This window comes from Trichosurus vulpecula, chromosome 8 (assembly GCF_011100635.1).
Source record: "Trichosurus vulpecula isolate mTriVul1 chromosome 8, mTriVul1.pri, whole genome shotgun sequence".
In the NCBI taxonomy this organism is placed as follows: domain Eukaryota; kingdom Metazoa; phylum Chordata; class Mammalia; order Diprotodontia; family Phalangeridae; genus Trichosurus; species Trichosurus vulpecula.
In genome coordinates, this window is record NC_050580.1 from 16262357 (window position 1) to 16285827 (window position 23471).

General features: G+C 35.5%; 1 protein-coding gene, 1 non-coding gene and 1 pseudogene across 2 annotated transcripts in view; 1 reads left to right on the forward strand and 2 right to left on the reverse strand.

Moving 5' to 3' along the window:
- Positions 1–23471, reverse strand: part of PCDH15 (protocadherin related 15) — a 1035697-nt gene that overhangs the window by 154324 nt on the left and 857902 nt on the right. The window lies entirely within an intron of this gene.
- Positions 9814–9920, forward strand: LOC118830426. The gene has a single exon (XR_005009061.1). It is a non-coding gene; the product is annotated as a U6 spliceosomal RNA (small nuclear RNA).
- Positions 22338–22931, reverse strand: LOC118828434 (annotated as a pseudogene).

A 23471-nucleotide genomic window follows, 5' to 3' on the forward strand; every position in this document is an offset into this window, starting at 1 on the left:
AAGATTCTTCCCAGAATCCTCTTTAATAGGCTGATCCTTTACCTAGAAGATGCTCATCTACCTGAGAGCCAGTGTGACTTCAGAAATGGTCAAAGAATAGTCAATATGGAATTTGCTGACTGACAGCTCCTGGAGAAATGCCAGGGGCAGAACAGACGTCTTGCACACAGCATTCATTGATCTGACCAAGGCTTTTGATACTTGCAAACAGTCATAAGAGCTTATGGAAAATTATGCCAAAATATGGTTGCCCAAAGAAGTTCATCAATATTTATGTCAATTTCATGACAGCATGTTTGTCTGGGGTCTGGATAATGGATGATGCTCTCATGCCTTCCCAGTTACCAATGAAGCAAAACAAGCCTGTGTGCTTGCTCCCATGCTTTTTAGCATGGTGTTTTCAGCCATGTTGTTAAATGCCTTTGATGAGGACAAACACAGCATCAAAATCAGCTACCGAAGTGATGGTAAATTATTCAACTTGAAAAGGCTACAAGCCAAGATCAAAGTGGAGGGAATGTTGGTGCATAGTGTTTTGTTTGCAGATGATTGTGCACTCAGTGCAACCTCTGAAGCTGAGGTGCAATAAAGTATGGATTGATTCACTGCTGCTTGTGCTAATTTCAGCCAAAAAACACCAAGAAAACACAGGTACTCCACCACTCAGCACTACACTAGCTATATGTGGAACCACTGTTTACAGCAAATGGACAAGTTTTAAATACTGTGGGTAAGTTCACTTACCTTCTCACTATACTTTCCAGGGATATACCCATTGGTAATGAGATTGATGCATGGATTACCAGAGATAGCTTAGTGTTTGGGAGGCTCCAGAGAAAGTGTGAGAGAGAAGCAGTATTATACTGACTTCCAAACTGAAGGTCTAGTGAGTTGTTGTGCTGACCATACTGTTGTATGCCTGTAAAACTTGGACAGTATGCCAGTGCCATGCCAGGAACCTGAATCACTTCCATTTGAATTATCTTCGGAATATGCTGAAGATCACCTGGCAGGATAAGGTACCAGGCACTGAGGTCCATTCTTGAACTAAACTGCCAAGCATTCAAACTCTGCTGCAGAGAGTGCAACTCCAATGTGCTGGCCATGTTTTTGGAATGCCAAATGTACACTTGCCTGAAAGACTATTTTATGGAGGACTCACACAGGGCAAGAGCTCATATGGAGTCAGAAAAAGTGATACAAAGACACTCTCAAGGTCTCCACTGAGAATTTTAGAATTGCCTGATCTCAGATGAAGCAAAAGCAAAAATAGGTCTAATTAAAAGAGATAAGGAAGGAACCTACATTTTGCTAAATGGTACCATAAACCATGTAGTATTATCAACACTAAACATATATGCACCAAGTGGTATAGCATCCAGATTCCTAGAGGAGAGGTTGAGTAAGTTAAAGGAAGAAATAGACAATAAAACTATACTAGTGGTGGATCTCAAAATGTCCCTTTCAGAACTAGCTAAATCTAACCACAAAATAAACAAGAAAGAAGTTAATGAGGTGAATAGATTTTAGAAAAGTTAGATATGATAAACATCTGGAGAAAATTGAATGGGGATGGGAAGGAATATACCATTTTCTCAGCAGTACATGGCACCTACACAAAAATTTTACCATGTATTAGAACATAAAAACATCACAATCAAGTGCAGAAAGGCAAAAATATTAAATACATCCTTTTCATATTATGATGTCATAAAAGTTGTGTATAATAAAGGGCCATGGAAAGATAGACTAAAATTAATTGGAAACTAAATAATGTAATCCTAAAGAATGAATGGTACAAACAACAAATCATAGAAACAATCAATTCATCAAAGAGAATGACAATAATGAGACAACATACCAAAACTTACAGGGTGCAGATGTTCTACTTTTAAGGAAAATTTTGTATCTCTAAATGCTTACATGAATAAAATAGAGATAGAGGAGATGAATAAGTTGGCATGTAATTGAAAAAGCTAGAAAAGGAAAAAAAATTAAAGATCCCCAATTAAATGCCAAATTGGAAATTCTGAAAATAATAGGAGATATCAATAGTATTAAAAGAAACCTGTTGAACTAATAAATAAAACTAAGAGCTAGTTTTATAAGAAAACCAATAAAATAGATAAACCTTTGGTTATTTTGATTTCTTTTAAAAAGAAGAAAACCACATTACCAGTACCAAAAATGAAATGGATGAATTCACCACCAACAAAGGGGAAATTAAAATAACAACTAGAACTTATTTTGCTGAATGATATGCCAATAAATCTGACAATCTAAGTGAAATGGATAGGTATTTACAAAAAACATAAATTGGCCAGATTAACAGAAGAGGAAAAATGCTTAAATAATCCCATTTTAGAAAAAAAAAATGAACAAGCTATCAATGAACTCCCTAAGGAAAAAAAAAATCTCTAGGTGCATTTACAAGTGAATTCTATCAAACATTTAAAGAACAATTAATTCCAATACTATATAAACTATTTGAAAAAAATAGGCAAAGGAGTCCTATTAATTTCTTTTTTTTTTGGCAAAATATGGTGCTAATATCTAAACCAGGAAGATCCAAAACAGAGAAAGAAAAATATAGAACAATTTACCTAATAAATATATATTCAAAAAATAAATAAAATACTCCCAAAGAGATTAAAGCACTTTATCACAAGGATAATGCACTATGACCAGGTGAGATTTATACCAGGAATGCAGAATTGGTTCAATATTAAGAAAACAATCAGCATAATTGACAATATCAATAACAAAACTAATAGAAATCATGTGATTATTTCAATAGATGCAGAAAAACTTTTGACAAAATATAACACTCATTCCTATTAAAAACACTACAGAACATAGGAATAAAGGGAATTTTCCTTAAAATGATAAACAGTATTCATCTAAAACCATTAGTGAACATTATATGTAATGGAGAAAAGCTAGAAGCTTTTCCAAGAAGATCAGGGGTGAAGCAAGGATGTTCATCATCACATCCATTATTTAATATTGTCTAGAAATGTTAGCTTTAGCAATAAGAGAAGAAACATAAATTGAAGAAATTAGAATTGGCAATGAGGAAACAGAGTTAGCCTTCTTTGCAGATGATATGATGGTATACTTAGAGAATCAACTAAAAAATATTTGAAATAATTAACAACTTTAGCAAAGTTGCAGGATATAAAGTAAACCCACATGAATCACTGGCATTTCTATAAACTATCAAAAAAGCCCAACAGCAAGAGGTAGAAAGAGAAATTCCATTTAAAATAACTGTAGACAATATAAAATATTTGGGAGTACACATGCCAGGGCAAATCCAGGAACTATATGAATAAAATTACAAAACACTTTTCACAAAAATGAAGTCAGACCTAAAGAAGTAAAAAAAATATCAATTGCTCGTGATCAGGCTGAGCTAATATAATACAAATGACAATTTTACCTAAATTAAATTAATTATTCAGTGCCATTCCAATCAAGCTACTAAAACCATAGAGAGAACTCAGTTGAATTTATAAGAATACAAGTCATTCCCCAATTGATAAATGGTCGAAGAATATGAACAAGAAGTTTTCAGAAAAAAATTAAAGCTATCTATAGTCATATGAAGAAATGCTCTAAATCACTAATGATTGGAGAAACGCAAATTAACACAACTCTGAGGTACCACATCACACCTATCAGACTGACTAATATGAGGGGAAAGACAAAATGATGGGTGTTGGAGAAGATGTGGGGACATTGGAACATTAATGCATTGGTGATGGAGTTGTGAACTGATCCAACCATTTTGGAGAGCAATTTTGAACTATGCTTGAAGAGCTATAAAATTGTGAATACCCTTTGACCCAGCAATACCACTTCTAGGTCTGTATCCCAAAGAGATCATAAAAAAGGGGAAAGGGCCCACATGTAGAAAAAAATATTTTTAGCAGCTCTTTTTGTGGTGGCCAAGAACTGGAAATCAAGGGGATGCCCAGGGGATGGCTGAACAAATTGTGGTATATGAATGTAATGGAAGAGTGTTGTTCCATAAGAAATGATGAGCAGGAAGATTTTAGAAAAACCTGTAAAAACTTATATTAACTGATGATGAGTGAAGTGGGCAGAACCAGAAGAAGATTATACAGTGTAACAGCAACATTGTAGGATGATTAACTTTGATAGACATGGCTCTTCTCAGTAATGCAGTGATCTGAGTCATTTCCAAAAGACTCATGATGGAAAATATTATCCATATCCAGAGAAAGCACTATGGGGTCTGAATGCAGATCAAAACATATTCTTTTCACTATTTTGTTTTATTCTTTCTCTTCCTTTTTCCCTTTTATTCTATTCTTCTTTCACAACATGGAAATGTGTTTAATATGATTGTACATGTATAACCTTTATCAGATTGCTTGCTATCTGGGGTGGGGGTGGGGGAGGGAGTCAGGGAGAAACAAATTTGGAACTCAAAACCTTACTTGCATTTATAAAAGTGAAAGTTGAAAACATGTAATTGAAATAAATACTATTAAAATTTTCAAAAAAAAACCTTTTGGAATTGATTGCATGACATGGGAGACATTGGCAGAGGACTGCATAGCATGGCATGTGCTCCTCAGTGATGGCACTGTGTTCTATAAACAAAGCAGAACTGAAGTAGCTCAAAAGAAGTGCATGGTGTGCAAATATAGAGAATCTACCCCATGGGCAGCTAGGTGGCACAGTGAGTAGTGCATTGGCCGTGGAGTCAGGAGTACCTGAGTTCAAATCCAGCCTCAGACACTTGACACATTTACTAGCTGTGTGACCTTGGGCAAGTCACTTAACCCCAGTTGCCCTGCCTTCTCCCCTGCAAAAAAAAGAGAGAGAATCCACCCCAAATATTCACATGGACTATTAGTGTCTAGCCTGTGGAAGAATATTCTAATCTCATGTTGGTCTGATCGGCCATAAAAGGATACCCTGTAACTTGACTCTAACATAGTGATGTCATTTTGTCTTCTTCAAGAATGAAAGACAGCAATCTAACCCAACTGTAGGTGACATCAAACAAGAGATATGAAAATACATGGCAACATGACTCATATCTTCCAATGCTAATAATGAAACCATGTTGAACAGTCTTAAAAAAACTAACATGCAACATTACAAGTATTGCATTATTCTCAGTGACTCTAAAGAGATATTCTTTGAGTAAATTATTATTAATAAATCTCTATGTACTATAAAAATGAGTTATAGTACATGGACTTTTCCAGCTTTCAAATTATGAATATCTGTTCAACCAATTACAAAAGCAGAGAAGAATTGGTATCAAAATACAGCAGCCAATAAGACTTGATGTTAAAGCATTCCATGGGGGAGGACACAGTAGAGTCTATTGGTACAGCTGGTGATTATGATAAAAAGTTTAACATTGTGGACCTTCTGTAACTAGCTTCTTCTTGGCTCTACATACTCTCTCTTTCTGAGGATGCATTACAGAAAAATGATGCCTGCAATTAATGCACCATTAACTTTGTAAAATGACATCGTTTATTTCATATATTCAAATGAAAACACCGCAAAACTATTTGTGTTTCTGCTGCATCATCTTCCACATGAGGGTGGACATAATTAATACAAGAGCAAGAAAATGGCATAATTTAAGAAGCAATTTAAATCCTGGGCACACCATTAAAAACATTTAGAATTCTATTTGTTACTGAATGCTTAAAACACATTTTGTTCTGGCCAAAACATTTCCTTATTAACCTTTGTCATAATTGTTCTTGCTCATGTCTTATGATTGAAAATAAAATGTACCATAATAAAAAGCAATTTTCTTCTGGCTAGAACCAAATGAAACTTGAAAATAATGAATGTCAGGTGACAACAACAGCCACAACAACAAAAAACAACCCTTCTCTGTTCAGACAATTGAGGAGATATTTTATTTTCTATTTACATACTGCAAAATATCAGTATCTAATTAGTTCTCCTTTTTCTTCCTTTCATTACCTTATTTTCAACTAAAGTGGATTTTGTCAGATCTGAGTTCCAAAGTCTACTGATAAATGTCCCAGAAGCCTCTGGTTACAGGTAGGTTCCTTTCTTTCTTCTCTCTGTCTCTGTCTCTGTCTCTATCTCTCTCTGTCTCTCTGTCTCTCTCTCTCTCTCTCTCTCTGTCTCTGTCTCTGTCTCTCTCTCTGTCTCTGTGTCTCTCTCTCTCTCTCTCTCTCTCTCTCTCTCACACACACACACACACACACACACACACACACACACACACACATAATCTCCCATTTTCCCTCACCATGCTTTTGTAGTTGTTTGTATATCTGTGCTCATTTTGGTTTTTCTTACTTCAATGAGTACAGTCTGTCTTATTCAAACTCTTGCTTCAAAAAAAAAAAGCAAAATTATTCTAATGTGATTGATATATTTGGAAACATTCTTAACATCACCCGAATGTGAAATATAGCAATACTGACTTTATAGCCTCTAATGAAGAATAGTGATTACCCAAATTATCATCTGCAGGTAGACATACCTGTAATGATCTGCACATATACATCTCTAGTTATCCTTGTGCCAACATGTACATCAATATTCTCAAGACAATATCTCACTTTTCTAGCCCTAAGTCCATTTTGAGCGCTGTTATCATCTCTATTGAATTCCTGTTTGTTTATGCTAACGTCCATGTTGACATTGATATCTATAGTTAAAGGAATCAGTCTACATGCTTCTCGGTCATCTCATAGGAGATGGTGCCATAAGTGTAGATGAATGAATTAATTAAAAAGCATTTATTAAACATTTGGTATGGGCCAAGAACTGGGCTTGCTGCTGGGGATACAACCTAAAAATAATTTCCGATATATTAGTAATTCTGAGGGGAGGAGAAAGATGCAATTCTAGTCTAGTCCCCCATCTCTGAATTAAGTTCATTCTTCTTCTCCTCTCCAGACAGAAATCAACCTCTCCATTGGAGGTGGGGAGCAAGATCAGAGATATCCATTCTTGTCTCTTTGTGAGATGAAACAACATAGAACAATCCATTATCCTCCTTGCTTTTTCTCTCCCAAGGCCGTCTATATGTCACTCAGACCCTTTCTCCAGCCATCTCCCTGCATCAGTAATCAAGGTGGGAGTTTCTTTTACTGTTTTCTCTTTTAGCACTTATTTAATCAAGTGCCCTTGAAGAGTCTGGTCTTTATTTCTCTGATTGGATCAGGAGTCTTTCATGACTTCTTTGCCTCAAGGGAAAACCTGGTTTGCATGAGTTTTGAGTCTCTTGTTTTTCACACCAGAGGCTTTTAGGCCACATGGGTTTGAGTCTAATGTTGTAACACCCTTTGACCCTGAATGGGATATATAAACCCAGAGGTTGCCATTTCCCTTGGGGCTCTCAGTCACTGGAAGAGTGGGGTGGGACTCTGGGCAGCTGTTTTAAGAGCCTCTTGGCTTGTAAACCTAGATATTGATGCTTACCTGGTAACTATGAATTGTGATTTGGTCTGTTTATATTGTGTATGTTTGTAATTTGTTTTTATTTGCTCTGAAGTTCAGGCTGCTGGCTTTTCCTCCTGAACTGAGTTATATATGTATACTAGATTAAAGTAAGATTGCTAACCCCTTAACATTGCTTTTCTTAGTAAAGCAGATCAGAGAACCTGTGTTAGCAGCCTTCTGTGTGCTGGTTGTTGTTGGTTTTACACAGCAACGGTAGCTGCTAGCCAGATTTTGTTACACTCCTATGCATGAAAAGTTCTCCCCTTTTATCTCTGACTTTTGACTCCTCTGACTTCCTTAAAGTTCCAGTTATCCTGTATGTGAGCACGTGTCTATGTACATACGCTCATGTGTATGCATGTACATATGTGTATGCACACACATATCATAGGTATGTATCCTGTGTATGTACACAGAATATATATGTGTGTGTATACACACACATGTGTGTGTTTATATCTGCATGTATCCTGCATGTGTATGTATATGTGTATATATACACATGTAAATATATGTATATAGAGTATCTATGTATATATATGTATATATGCATATGTATATTTCCTGTGTCTTTCCATATGTGTGTATGTATATATGTGTGTGTATATGTGTATGTACATACACACACACACACATACACACATTTATTCAGGGTCAGTCCACAGAGGGCATCACAAACATGTGACTCAAACTCATGTGACTTAGGCTTTCTTGTGACTCAAGCAGGTCATCAAAGACTCTTGATTAATCAAAGACTCTTTTTAAGACTCAATCAAAGGTACTTGATTACCTTAGTGCTGAGAAGAACTAGAACTACAAAAGAAAGAAGAGCAAAACAAAAAGTCCCACTTTGCTTGCCATCACAGAGGACTCTGAGAAGTTAAGTGACTTTCCAATGTCCATGTAGCTAGTCTCTGTGTAACACTGCCTTACCCTGGCAGGCACAGAGCAACCCTCTTATGTCTGTCAAAGGCAGGATTGGAAACTAAGTCTTCTTGGCACCCAAACTTCCTCTTTATCCACTGCACAATGTTACCTCATGGGGGAAGAATTATTGATAATGAAATTAATAATGTAACAAAAGCATAAAGCATCATCACTAAAAATGTACGTATAGTTTATATTTGTTATTTTAATTGTTTTCTGGAAGCTTTAATTTTTCATTGTAAGAAATACTCTTTTCAGGTGTTGCTCAGATTTGGAGTAAAAATCTTGAAAAAAAATATGGGCAAGGAGGTATTTCCAAACACTAGAGTATTTATTTGACATGATAACAAATATAGACTATATTTTAAAAAGTTCTAATGTGACAATATGGAGAGAGAGGTTATCACATATCAAGACCCTTTGTGATTCATCTTTTGCTTACTCTATTAAATTGACCTTAGAAAGAATGAAGAATCTTAAGTTTGGACATCTTTTCCCCCAATTAAGTGAAATTAATAGCTAACATTTATATCACACTTTAAATCTAATGCTGTGTATTCATTCTATCTATCTATCTATCTATCTATCTATCTATCTATCTGTCTGTCTATCTATCTACCCATCCATCTTCTCCCTCTCTCTCTCTCTCCCCCCCCCAACTACCTACCTGCCTACCTATCTATATATCTACCTATCTACCTACCCATCTATCTATTTTTTCTCTCTATCTACCCATCCATCCTCTATCAATCTATCTATCTATCTATCTATCTATCTATCTATCTATCTATCTATCTATCTATCTATTTATCTGTACTAGATGAGAGGTAATTCAACAGAGGAAGAAAAATCCCTGAACTTTGAATCATAGGACCTGAATTCTAATCTCAGTTCTGCTATTTAATGGCACTTTAGGCAGAAAGTCCAGAGGATGGTGATGATTCAGTTATTGATCCATCCTGGTCAGATGGCATCTAGAGTCTTATGCTCAGTTTTGGTCACTGCAGTTCAGGAAGTTCACCACTAAATAACCCATGGGGGAGGACCAAGATATCAAAAGGCCTCACAATCATAGCAGATGTGGACCTAAGAATAAAGCCTTAAGATGGCATGGTAGTCATATTTGAACATTTGAATGGCTATGATATAGAAGAGGATATTTGTTCTACTTGATTCAAGAGGTCAGGATTAGAAGGATAGTTCATCAGTTCATTGTTATTAACATAGATCATGCCTCATACAAAAATATATTTAGAACTGGAAGGTAGCATAGAGGAAATCTAATCCAACACTTTCATTTTGCAGACAAGAAAAAAAGGGACAGTAAAATAAAGAGATTTGGTCATGCATGTGGCAAGTTACAGGGGTACAAATATCAATGCCCCATTAAAGAAAATTGTAGTGCTTCCTTCAGCAGCACATATACTAAAATGGGAATGATACAGAGAAGATTAGCATGGCCCCTGTGCAAGGATGACAAGCAAATTCATGAAGCGTTTCATATTTTTTATACCACAATAAAATCAAAAAGGGTTTATGATTTATTTTTTGTTTGTTTTTATTAATTTTTTTTTAGTTTACAATACTCAGTTCCACAAGTTTTTGAGTTCCAAATTTTCTCACCCTCCCTCTCCTCCCCACTCCTTCCCGAAGATGTCATGCAATAGGCTCTATGTATACTTTCATGTTAAACTTATTTTCCCAAAAATCAAGTTGTAAAGAAGAACTATAACCAATGAAATGAACCATGAGAAAGATGTAGCAAAACAGAAAAGGGAAGGAAAGAAAAGAAAAGAAAAGAAAAGAAAAGAAAAGAAAAGAAAAGAAAAGAAAAGAAAAGAAAAGAAAAGAAAAGAAAAGAAAAGAAAAGAAAAGAAAAGAAAAGAAAAGAAAAGAAAAGAAAAAAGAGAGAGCAAATACTTTGCTTCAATCTGCATTCTGATTCAGTAATTCTTTTTCTGAATACGGATAGCCTTTTCTATCATGAGTCTTTTGGAGCTATCTTAGAACCTTGCATTATTGAGAAGAGACAAGTCTATCAAAGTTAGTCATCACAGAAGCAATGTGTCTGTGGTTGTGTACAATATTCTCCTGGTTTTGCTCCCTTTGCTCGTGATCAAATCATATAAGACTCTCCAGGTTCTTATGAAGTGCATCTGCTCCTCATTTCTTATAGCATAATAGTATTCCATTACATTCGTATACCACAATTTGTTTAGCCATTCCCCAATTGATGGGTATCTTCTTGATTTCCAATTCTTTGCTACCACACAAAGAGCTCCTATGAATATTTTTGTACATACTGGTCACTTTCTGCCTTGTGTGCTCTCTTTGGGATACAACCCTAGAAATGGTATTGCTGGGTCAAAGGGTATGCACATTTTTACAGCCCTTTGTCATAGTTCAAATTGTTCTCCAGAATGGTTGGATCAGTTTGCAACTCCATCAACAATGCAATAGTGTTCTAATTTTCCCACAACTTCTCCATCATTTATCATTTCCCAACTTTGACATGTTAGTCAATCAATTGGGGAATGACTTGTGTTCTTATACATTTGACTCAGTTCCCTGCATATTTTAGAAATGAGGCCTTTGTCAGAGAAACTGGTTGTAAAAATTATTTCCCGATTTTCTGCTTCCCTCCTGATCTTGATTGCATTGGCTTTATACAAAAAATTTTCAATTTAATGTAATTGAAATTATCCATTTTGTATTTTGTAATGGTCTCTGTCTCTTGTTTAGTCATAAATTCTTCCCTTCTCCATAAGTCTGACAGGTAAACTACTCCCTTCTCTCCCAAATTGCTTATAGTATCAGCCTTCAAATCTAAGTCGGGGTTCATGATTTAGGTATAAAGGCTGATATGCTATGAAATGTAAAATGGATTATTTTGATTATATTAAATTGAAAAGTTTTTTTGTACAAACAAAGCCAATGCAACAAAGGTTAGGAGGGAAGCAGCAAATTGGGAAATAATTTTCATAACCAGTATCTCTGATAAAGGCCTCATCTCTAAAATGTACAGAGAACTGAGTCAAATTTATAAGAATATAAGTCATTCCCCAATTGATAAATGGCCAAAGGATATGACCAATGATATGGCAGTTTTCAGAGGAAGAAATTAAAGATACCTATAGGCATATGAAAAAATGCTCTAGATCACTATTGATTAGAGAAATGCAAATCAAAACAATTCTTAGGTACCACATCTTACCTGTTAGATTGACTAACATGACAAAACATGAAAATCATAAATGCTGGACAGGATGTAGGGAAATTGGAACACTAATGCATTGTTGGTGGAGTTGTAAACTGATCCAACCATTCTGGAGAGCAATTTGGAATATGCCCAGAGGGCTATAAAAATGTGCATGCACTTTGACCCAGAAATACCACTTCTGGGGCTGTATCCCAAAAAAATCATACAAATGGGAAAAGGATCCATATGTTTGAAAATATTTATGGCATCTCTTTTTGTAGTGGCAAAGAATTGGAAATCAAGGGAATACTCATCAATTGGGGAATAGCTAAACAAGTTGTGGTATATGAATATAATGGAATACTATTGTGCTAAAATAAATGAGGAGCAGATGGACTTCATAATAATCTAGAAAGATTAATATGATTTGATGCTTAGTGAGGGAGCAGAACCAGGAGAACATTATACATGATTACAGAGACACAGTATCTCTTATGACTAACTTTGATAGATCTGGCTCTTGTCAGCAATGCAAGGTTCTAAGATAACTCCCAAAGACTCATGATGGAAAAACGGTGATTCATATCCAGAGAAAGAATTAGGGAGTCTGAATTCAGATCGAAGCAAACTACTTGGTCTTACTTTTTTTGTTTTTTTTATTTCTGCTTTGTTGCTTCTTTCTTGTGGTTTATTCCATTAGGTGTAGTTCTTCTTTGCAACTTGACTATTGTGAAAATATGTTTAGTGCAAAGGTATACATAAAGTCTATATCGGAATACATGCCATAGAGCATAGGGAGGGGGACGAAGAGGGAGGGGGAGAAAATTTGAAACTCAAAAACTTGAGGAACTGAATGTAGTAAACTAAAAATAAAAATAAATTAATTACTTAATTAAAAAATCCCAAGAATTACTGCTATCTGATTGTGGAATTGGCCCCTCCACGAGGTAATGCATTTTCTCGAGATAGTTTCAGAGGATAAACATCGTTTGTTGAGACAATTTTTTGAGCTGTAATATTTTTTTCTATTACATGTAAAACCAATTTTAACATTTTTTATTATTTTGAGTTCCAAATACTCTCCCTCCCTTCCCCCACTCATTTAAAGGCAAGCAATTTGACATAGGTTATATATGTAGCCATGTAAGTCATTCTGTGAAGGAAAATACAGACAAAAAAAAAAAACAAGGAAAAGAAACTAAAGAAAAAGTATATTTTATCTGCATTTAGGCTCTACCAGTTCTTTCTCTGGAGACAGAAAGTAATTTTCATAATAAGTCCTACAGAATTGTCTTGGATCATTGTATTGCTGAGAATAGCTAAGTTATCCATAGTAGATCATCATGCAAGTTACTGTGCAAAAGTTGCCCTGGTTCTGCTCATTTCATTTTGAGTCAGTTATGTAAGTCCTGGTTTTTCTGAGAGCATCATGCTATCATTTCTTAAAGTACAATAGTATTCCATCATAATCATATACAGCAACTTATTCAGCCATTCCCCAGTTGTTGGACAGCCCCTCAATTTCCAGTTCTCTGTCACCACTAAAAAAGCTGCTATATAGAGTATTCTGGGAAGATGGCAGAGTACATCAGAAAATTCCAAACTCTCAAGATGTTCCCCCACAAAAGAGATAAAATAGCACCTTAGGGCAGACAAAGTTTGAGTAAAAATAAATAAGAATAGAGGTACAACAGGGGCCTTCCTGGGACAATTTGAAAAGGTCAGAAGAAAAATCCCAGGATGAGGTTTGGTCCCAGTGAAGAGTAAACACCTCCAGGCTAGGGTCCACTTTAAAAACAAATGAGAAGCCCTGGGGATAGCTGGTTTGGGAGGTCTCCTCTGCCCCAGGCTCCAGAACTTTTACCCCCAGGATAGTGAGGAGAATTTAGTGTCTGAGCCAGGGTAGATTGACAGAACCTCTGCTGACAAGGAACACCATACACAACTGTGTTCCAGAAGTGAGAAGGAAACAGCACACACCTGGAGAATGCAGAAGCCATGGGGCAGGATGCCCCTGGCAGAGGGCACTTACAGGAGGCTAGATGTTTGGCTTTGGCTCCAGGCTAGAGGGGAGAACTGAAGATCTGGGACAAGAGGTAGGAGACCCCTACCCCAGGGTTAAAGATGATTTACAAAAATTAAGCCATTACCACTAAAAAAGAAGTTCACAGGCAAAGGAGAAAGAATCCTACCATAGAAAGTTATTATGGGAATAGAGAAGACAGGGTTTCATCTTCAGAGGAGGATATTGAAGCAAAGAAACCTCCTTCCCCAAAGAGTAATATCAAAGGGACACCTGCCCAAAAGAATTCACAGAAGAACTTTAAAAAGACTTTAAAAATCAAATTAGAAAGACAGAGGAAAAACCAAAATAAGAATAATTAAAGAAAAACAAGGAGATTTTAAAAAAGAAAGTCAACCAATTAGAAAAGGAGATCCAGACTCTTAAGGAAGAAAATGAAACCTTGAAAATTATAACTGGGCAAAGTGAAGCAAGTGAAGTTATAAGAAATCAAGAAATAATTAAACAAAATATGAAGAATGAAAAAATAGAAGAGAAAGTAAAACATCTTATAAGAAAAACAACTGATCTGCAGAACAGATCAAGAAGAGAAAGCATAAGAATAATAGGACTACCTAAAAGCTATGATAAAAAAAGAATCTTGATACAATAAAACAAGAAATAATTAAAGAAAAATGTCCTGAAACATTAGGAGGGGGCTGGGGAAGTAGAAGTAAAAATAGAAATAGAAAAAAAATCTATCAAACACCACTTGAAAGAGATCCTAGGAGGAAAACTCATAGGAATGTTAGAGTCAAAACACAAAACTTCTAGCTCAAGGATAAAATGTTAAAAACAATAAGAAAAATCAATTTAAAAATGATCGTGCCACAATTAGAATTACACAAAACCTAGCAGTGGAGACACCAAAGGACCACAAGTCTTGGAAGACTATATATGAAAGAGCAAAGGAACTTGGGCTCTGGCAGAAAATATCATACCCAGTAAAGTTAAGCATAATCCTGAATGGAAAAAATGGCCATTTGATCAACTGCCAAACTTTCAAGACCTTGTTTAAAAAATACCTGAACTTAGTAAAAGATTTGACATATAAGAGCCAAGAGAAACATAAGATACATACCAAAGGCTGATTACAAGGGATTCAATAAGGACAGATCATTTATATACACACACACACACACACACACATATGTATATATGTATATGTGTGTACATATGTACATATTTATGTACATATATATGTATAATGTATGTCTAAGATTGTCTTTCATAATTGAGTAGTTTATAAGGAAGATTGGGGTAGATCTTGGGGATATAGAGGAGTCCTTAGATCAATGGGAATGGGAGAATAAAGGACAAATCTCTTGAGGGGAGCATGAGGGAATAGGCTATAGGAGGCTATAGGGAGCTACAGGAAGGTGTTTAGATTTATCAGAATAGGAAGATAGGGGAGGGATCCATGGAGGGGGGTAGGCAAATAATAGGACAAGGTAGTGGGTAGAAGTTAAGTAGAGAAGTCAGGAGGCATAGAAAATGAGATATGCACAAACAAAAAAACAAAGATCATGAGTAGAATTTGTTAGAGAAAGTATATGTCTGTACATGCATGCGTGTGTGTGTGTGTGTGTGTGTGTGTGTGTGTGTGTGTATCTGTATTTGTATAGTAATGTATCCACACTTAATTGAACCTTCTGGAGGAGTGGGGGAGGAAGGACAAAAACAAAGTAAAAAGCAAACCTCAGAAAACAAGAGAAAACTTACAAGGAAGCAAAGAAAAGAAAGGCAGCTCTCAATACAATGTGTAGTATTTGTCATACAGGCTTTCTAGAAATGAAAATTTATTGTTATATATTTTGAATCCTCTCATGTTCTGCTATGCATATGAGATGCTTTTTATTTTATGGTCTTACTTTGTTTTTAAGTTCCAATATTAAAGTTTATGATTTTTTTTCTTTTCTCTATTCTGTATTTATGTTCTAGTGTTTGAGTCTAAAATAAAATGAAAAAAAAATAAAAGAAGTATATATTTTTTTACATATAGGTCTTTTTTCCTTTTGTTTTTTATCTTTTTGGGGATGCAGACCTAGTAGTGGCATTGATGGGTAAAAGGGTCCGAACGGTTTTACAGTCATTTGTGCATTTCAAAATTGCTGAACAGAAGAGTTGAACATACAACTTCACCAATAGTACATTAGTGTTTCAATTTTCCCACATCACCTCCGACATTTGTCATTTTCCTTTTCTGTTATGTTAGTTGCTCTGACATACGTAGGGTAGTAGCTCTGAGTTGTTTTAATTTACATTCCTCTCATCGATAGTTATTTGGAGAACTTTTTTCATATGACTATAGATAGCTTTGATCACTTTGTTGGAAAAATGCCTGTTCATATCCTTAGGCCTTTTATCAATTGAAGAATGGTAATTATTTGTATAAATCTGACTCAGTTTTCCCTGTTGGAGAAATATAGTTGTTTTTCAGAAAATCTCACTGTAAATTTTTTTCACAGTAATGATTATGAACTATGAATTTCCCTCTATCCTATTTTCCCCCTATTTATCCTACTCTATCTTTTCTTGTCACATTTATTGTATGACCTTGGGCAAGTCTTAACTTCTGTCTGCTTCATTTTCCTTTACCGTACAAGATGGATAATAACATCACCTACCTCCCAGAGTTGTTGTTAGAATTAAATGAGATATTACTTATAAAGTGCTTAGGAACTTGCACCTGGAACTTAGGAAAGTACCTGGAACATGGTACTTGCAAATACAAGCTGCTATTATTTACAGCATGAACCTGTCTTTTCTTAAAAGTGTTTTGCTTCTAACTTTTTACCTCTCCCAAACTGCCCTCCCTTTTATCAGCTCCCCTCAGCCTTCTCTTATGCCCTTCCCTTCCTACTTTGCTCTATGGTAAGATAGATTTCTACACCCAACTGAGTGTCTATGTTATTCCCTCTTTGAGCCAATTCTAATGTGAGTAAGGTTCACGTGCTCCCCTCTCTGCTTCCCCCATTTTCCCCTCCACTGTAAAATCTCCTTTAGGCCTCTTTTATGTCAGACAATTAATCCCATTCTACCTCTCTCCCCTTCTCCCAGTGCATTCTCCTTTCTCATGCCTTAGTTTTATTTTATTTTAGATAATCATACCATCACATTCAACTCACACCTCTGCTTCCTGTCTATGTGCACTCCTTCTTTCTGTCCTAATGATGAGAAAGGTTTTTAGGACTTATTAATATCATATTGTTGGGAAGGTTTTAACAAGTATTCTTCCTTAAGTAGGCATTGTACTTCATGGTTTCTGAGCTACCTCTAACTTGAGAGTCCTATATTTTCATTTTAACTTGAGAGTTTTCATGGTTTTGGGACTTCTGACATTGGTTGATACCCATTTATTTCACTAGTTTCATGCTGTCAATAATAATGTGGCAGGAACTAAGCACTTTACAAGTATTATCTCATTTAATCCTAACAACTCTGGGAGGTGCTGTTATTATCTATCTTGTATGGTAAAGGAAACTGAGGCAGACAGAAGTTAAGACTTGCCCAACATCGCACAGTAAGTATCAGATGCTGGATCTGACCTCTGGTCTTCTTGACTTTAGGCCCAGCATTCTATCCACTCTACCACCTACCTTCCCTTGTACCATGCAAATCAGAATTCATCAATGCTTTCATATCTCATGTAACTCTTATCCATGTTATTGTACTAGAGGTTTGCCTGCAGTTTTTTAATAACAGTGCAGCACTTAAGACTTTACTTGTTATATTTCTCTTTTACTATTTGACCAGACCACCTCTTTATTCTGATCACACTTTTCCTGGTTACCACTTATGGCATTTTCTTGGGTGTAAGTTGTTATCAGAAATAAGTCCTATCCATCAAGAAACTGAGGGTAGAAAATGAGAAATCTGATGCTGCATTATATAGGGCCAAGTAAAAATAGAAAAAAAATCAATTTCAGAATTCAATTTTATTTTACTGTATATTTTAAAAGCCACAAGAGTAGTATTTTATTGGTAACATTTCCCTTATTTAAAAAAAATCAACTTTATAGTAATGATGTATTTCACAGAAATACCCACTCAAACATTATTGTCTCAAGCAAACCTGAATTTAGCAGTGTTAGTAAACACTTCACAGGTGCAGATCATGTCCCTTCAAGTTTTAATAGATACTTGTAAAGAATTAATGCAGCTGGAAAAAATATCACTGCCTATTATCCAGCCTTCTGGCCATGTGTCCAGGACCAAAGAACTATATCCCATCAATATACCTATGCTTGACAAGGTTCCAACATACTAGGGCATGTTTGAATTTATAGTCAGAAGATATAGCCTTTGAGAGTCCATAATACCAGATTTCTATAGTGAAAATTTAAAGGAGAATTTCCCTATAATTTTAGAACCAACATTTTTTGAATGGAAATCTCTCCTCTAAAATTCTTGCCAAGTGGCCACTTGGACCTTCTGTTTCTGTAACCATGACAGGAGGATGTTATGTTCCTGGCATCCCCAGTTGGAAATTGGAATTCATTTTCCCTTTTAAAAATTGTGCTGGTTAGGTGGAACACAAAATGGCAATGTTAGGTACAGAGATCAATGCTAAATCTGGAATCAGGAAGACAGGAATTCATATCTGGACTCAAACTCCTACAAATTGAATGTCTCTGGGCAAATAACTTCAGCTCTGTCTACCTCAGCTTCTTTATTTGTAAAATGGGAGATAATAACACCAACTTCCTTCAGATGTTGGAGGATAAAATGAAAAACAAAATGTTTTTAAAGAGCCTTGCAAATCTCAAAAGCTATGTATAACTTTTTTCTTTTTTAATGTATCAGACCCTCTAGTAGGCATTGAAAATGAACAGGCACTAATGAAAAAGTCCTTTCCCTCAAAGAGCTTCCATTCTGTGAATGAAACAGTCTCTTCTGGTTGGCCCTGGCCATTAAGCACCCTTTGGAATAGCATTTCCACAGGATGATTGCAAACCATAGACTTATGTTCATAGAGGCAACATGATGTTGTGGCTAAAGCATTAATATTAGAGTCAGGAAGACCCAGTTTGAAATATATCTCAGAAGTTTACTAGCTGTGAGATCTTGAGTAAGTCCCTTATCCTTTCTAAGCCTTCATTTTCTCATCTCTAAAATGAGGGGGCTGAACTCAATGACCTCCAAAATTCCTCCCACGTCTAAATATATGATCATATGGACTTTTGGGACCTGGCTCAGTTGCGAATTGGAGATGCTTATACTTTATTTACTTTTTAGGTACCTATACTTTAATTATAGATAACCTCAAAAAGAGAGAGGAAAAAATTAAATATAATATAAGCAAATAAGGATCCCAGGAAAAGTTTAAAGGAAAGACACTCACAGAAGCATAGGAAATAGATAAGGGGAAGGCTTTATCACCATAGAAGCACAATATCTTCTTTATGGTTAATGCTGTTATAAACTGAGGAAGTAGGAAATAGGCAGCTAATCCCTTTGTGAACAAAGTCCTATTTACAGGGCTGCAAATTAAAAAAAAAAATCAAAAAACAAAATTAACAAATTGTTGAAGCCATTTTCTCTGTGGTTGTTTGCATTTCTGTAGCTCTTAAATGAGCTTTCTCCATCATTGTATACCAGGTGCCATGCTCTTTATACATCCATTCATCATAGAATGAACTCCATTCAATTGCTCCATGGAAAGCTCCCTAAGGAATTTGATTTGTGTGTGAGATGTGTTAAGTTTATGGAATTATCATCTATGAAGATTTATCTCCATGAATCAGTAGAGTGTCTCTTTCCTCCAACTTAGAGACTTGCCTATATTATGTCCTTTTCAGTTAAAATCTATAGATGTACTTTAAGATTTCAGTGAATTGGTGTTTTGGCCAACATGGGCTCTTGAAACTTAAAAACAGATCCTCAAAACTTTTGTAACTTGGTACATTTTTTCATGAGATTCTGTGACAGAAAGGTGTATCACCTTGGTGAGAAGCTTTTGAACTTAGTTTGCCTCATCCTGAGATTACAAAGTGTCTCATTTTAGGTCAGTCTTGGTTAAGATTGTGTTTGTTATTTGGGTTCAGAAATGGAACAAATAAGACATCCTTTGACCATATGACAGAAGTCTTTCAATTTGGGAGAATCTGTCATATCTTGTCCTCCATGGGCATGGTCTTGAAGAATACATGTTGACTTCCATACCAAGATGAGGCTGAAATTGGAGAGAGAGTAATCTGGGATTCAGCATCACAGTGATAGGGAAGTGATAAGGTTATGGGAGTATGCTAACTATTGGACAATGAGTCCAATTTGAGTAGCAGTGGATGGGAGGTACACCAATGTTGATTAGTCCCATCTTGAGGTCTCATTTTCTGGTTTATTCAGTAGTAGATCTGGTGGTCATGTGTGTGTGTGTGTGTGTGTGTGTGTGTGTGTGTGTGTATCTACCCTCAGAGCAGGTAGAACCAGTGGTCTGGATCCCAATAGGAGTGCTTAAACCTTGTTGGCAGAAGCAGCAGCTGTCCCTATTATGTTTGTAATCTACCAAAACATTCATATTTTAATTTAAATGAAGTTTATTCCTTCTCCCCTTGCTCAATGGAAATACTTATTAGTATAAGCTATGATGAGTCTTTCCAAATTTAATACTAAAGTTGCACAAACCCTTAATAGAGACCACAGTCAAAGCTAAAGTAACTCAAGGTCTCACTAATGCCAAAGGCATTTCCATCCACCTATCTCTCAAATGAACATAGTTAATCTGCATTAGTAACATTTTGAAAATATGTGTACAGAGTATTGCCCTTCTTGCTGTGAACAAACACCTAATCCTGTTCACAAACTTGGTGTTCTTTGATCTATTCAAGAAGATTTGACCTTTCCATGATATTTACCTCTCTGACTGATGACAAGTGAATTCTGGTTTTTAAAAGTATCTCAGCCCATCATTCTCAGGTAAATGTCAAACATCCTTCTTCAGAATTCTACCTCACTGGGCATGATGAAGTCAACTTCATCTTAGACAAGATTTGGTATTTAGATTTCCATTTAAAACTCTGATATTTTTGTCATGTTTGGCTCATGAAAATCTATTTGATTACCTTGGATATGGAAATAATTTCATGATTTTCCAAGAAATTCAAGGAAATCATTGAAATGCTCCATCATATTTCTAATAAAATTTGTATGTGAGGAAAAAAAAAGTAATAGCAACTATCTTCACAAAATAAGACATTAAGAAATATTTTGAGGTAATAACCTTATGAATTAATACCAAAGAAGGCTAATTCCTAACCTCCACAATATTCACCAAGAACCCAACCCCCCACCATACTCTGGGATAGCTGCACAGTTAGACCCATAGACTTATAATTAAGGATTCACTTAGCAATTTCCTTGCTGAAGCTGGATTCCTTACCAGCATGCTTCCCACCCCTGCCCTCACTCCAGAATTGTGTACAAAAAGCAACAGAATTTTATTCTGTGCCTGTCCTCATCTGTCACAGGAAAGTGAAAGTATAGAAAAGCAGAAATCTGCTCTTTCAGAGTGTTGCAGTGGTATTCAGCTAAAGAAAAAAGAAACAGGGGAACTGGGACAGTGTATCAGGTCTTATGTGTGTCTATATTAGGCTTGATGAAAAAAATATCTTTGGTATCAACTGAGGGAAAGTACAGACTCTAGAAGTCAGGTGGGTTAGAAAATGAGAGAGGTAAAAAGTGAATTTTCCAGCATTGAAGGAAGCTGAGGCAACTATGAGATCTAGTCCTTGGAGGTATCAATTACTAAAGTGAAAGTAATCAACAAGTGAAAGATAAAAGTAAAAAATGGTCAGGGAGACACTGAAGTGCCAAAGATATTAGGAAGAAAGGAATTCAGTTAAAGACACTGAACATAAGTAGACATAACTAGGAAGACATTAATAACATACAAATGTGCTCCAAATCATCTAAATGTTTCAAATATCTCTCAATAAATTTTGCATTTAAATGAAAAATGAATCAAGATCTGATGAAAGACTCACTCAGTTGCCAAGAGACTTTCAAGCTACAGTAAAATTTTGTGAATGGTTCAAGAGAGAAATAAAAAAAAATTGAAAGCAGAAAAAATATGAAAGCAGTCATGAACAGTTGAATTATTTGGCAATATATGTACATATGTGTATACCATGTGTGTATATATATGTACAAACATATATGCGTGTATATATATGTATGCATATATATGTATACGTATACACACACATATCCAAGTTCTCCAAGATAAAAAAAAGTTTAAGAAAACCCTCAAGATCGTAATGCAAGAAATAGTATGAACAAACTTCTCAGAGCTTCTGAATACATAAAGGTGCCAATCAAAGATTCCATAGAGTGCCAAAACAACAACAATTCTCCTGCATATTCCAGACATACAGTTAATTGGTAAATTTACCAATTTTTTAATTAGATTTTTTATTTTTAGTTTACAACACTCAATTCTACATGTTTTTGAGTTTCAACTTTTCTTCCCTTCATTGAAAGTGAATTCACCCTTTTCATTTTTGATACTGGTAATTTGGTTTTTTCTTTCTTTTTTCATTTTATTTTTTTAGAGTAGAATTATTCAATTTATTAACAAAGTTCACAATAATTGTAAAGTTCACATGTGCAAATATAACTCCTTCAGTTACTATCATCTTTTACATAATATCACAAAGAAGTATTTTAAAATCGTTCTGATAAATATATTGCAGCTCTGCATCCAACCTGAATAGTGCCTTTCAAGATGGTATATGCTGGTGCCAATTGTGCATCATGGTCAAGCCTTGTGTCATGGTCTTCCAGCTCCTCATCTTGAAATTTTTTTAATTATCTGAAGGAGTTCTTCACACTTTTCTGGATCCTCTTCCATCAATGTCCTAATCTGATTGTTATAATGGTGTGCTATTGACTCTTCCATAGCCACAGTGCAAGCCATTGCCCCTTTCTTCCCAAATAAGGCTGTTCCAGCACCCAATACAAATTCAGTTACATTCCAAAAGGGCATCAGAATAGTTGGTTGAACTATAATGTAACCATCAACTCATTAAACTTTTCCAAATTGGCCTTTTCTTGATACCACATTTTCTGAATAACTGGTAGGACATTCGTTTTACCTAGTACAGCCATTTGTCTAGCATATATGTTGTTTGCTCCATATTCCCCTATACTACACAATCTGATGATGGCACTTCTTGCATAACCTGCGGAGAGCCTCAGGGCCCCAGAGCAGAGCCTCCAGAACCGAGAAGCCACAGGCGCTCCGGCGCAGCCCACCATCATCCTGCTCCCTCCGATAATCGGTGCTCTTCTTTCTTTTTTTAAATCAAATTGACCAAGGGTTTATCAATTTCATTGCTTTTAAATAAAACCAGCTCTTAGTTTTATTAGTTCAATAGTTTTCTTGATTTCAATTTTATTAATCTCTCCTTTGATTTGCAGTATTTCTAATTTGGTACCTAATTGGGGATTTTCAGTTTCTTCTTTTTCTAGCTTTTTCAGTTGCATGCCCATTTCATTGATCTTCTTTTTATCTATTTTATTCATGTAAGCATTTAGAGATATAAAACTTCCCCTAAGAACTGCTTTTGCTGCATCCCTTAAGTTTTGGTATATTGTCTCATTATTGTCATTCTCTTGAATGAAGTTATTAATTGTTTCTATGATTTGTTCTTTGGCCTGCTCATTCTTTAGGATTAGATTATTTAGTTTCCAATTAATTTTTACTTTATCTTTCCATGCTCCTTTATTACAAACAATTTTTATTGTATCATGATCTGAGAAGGATGCATTGACTATTTCTGCCTTTCTGCACTAGAT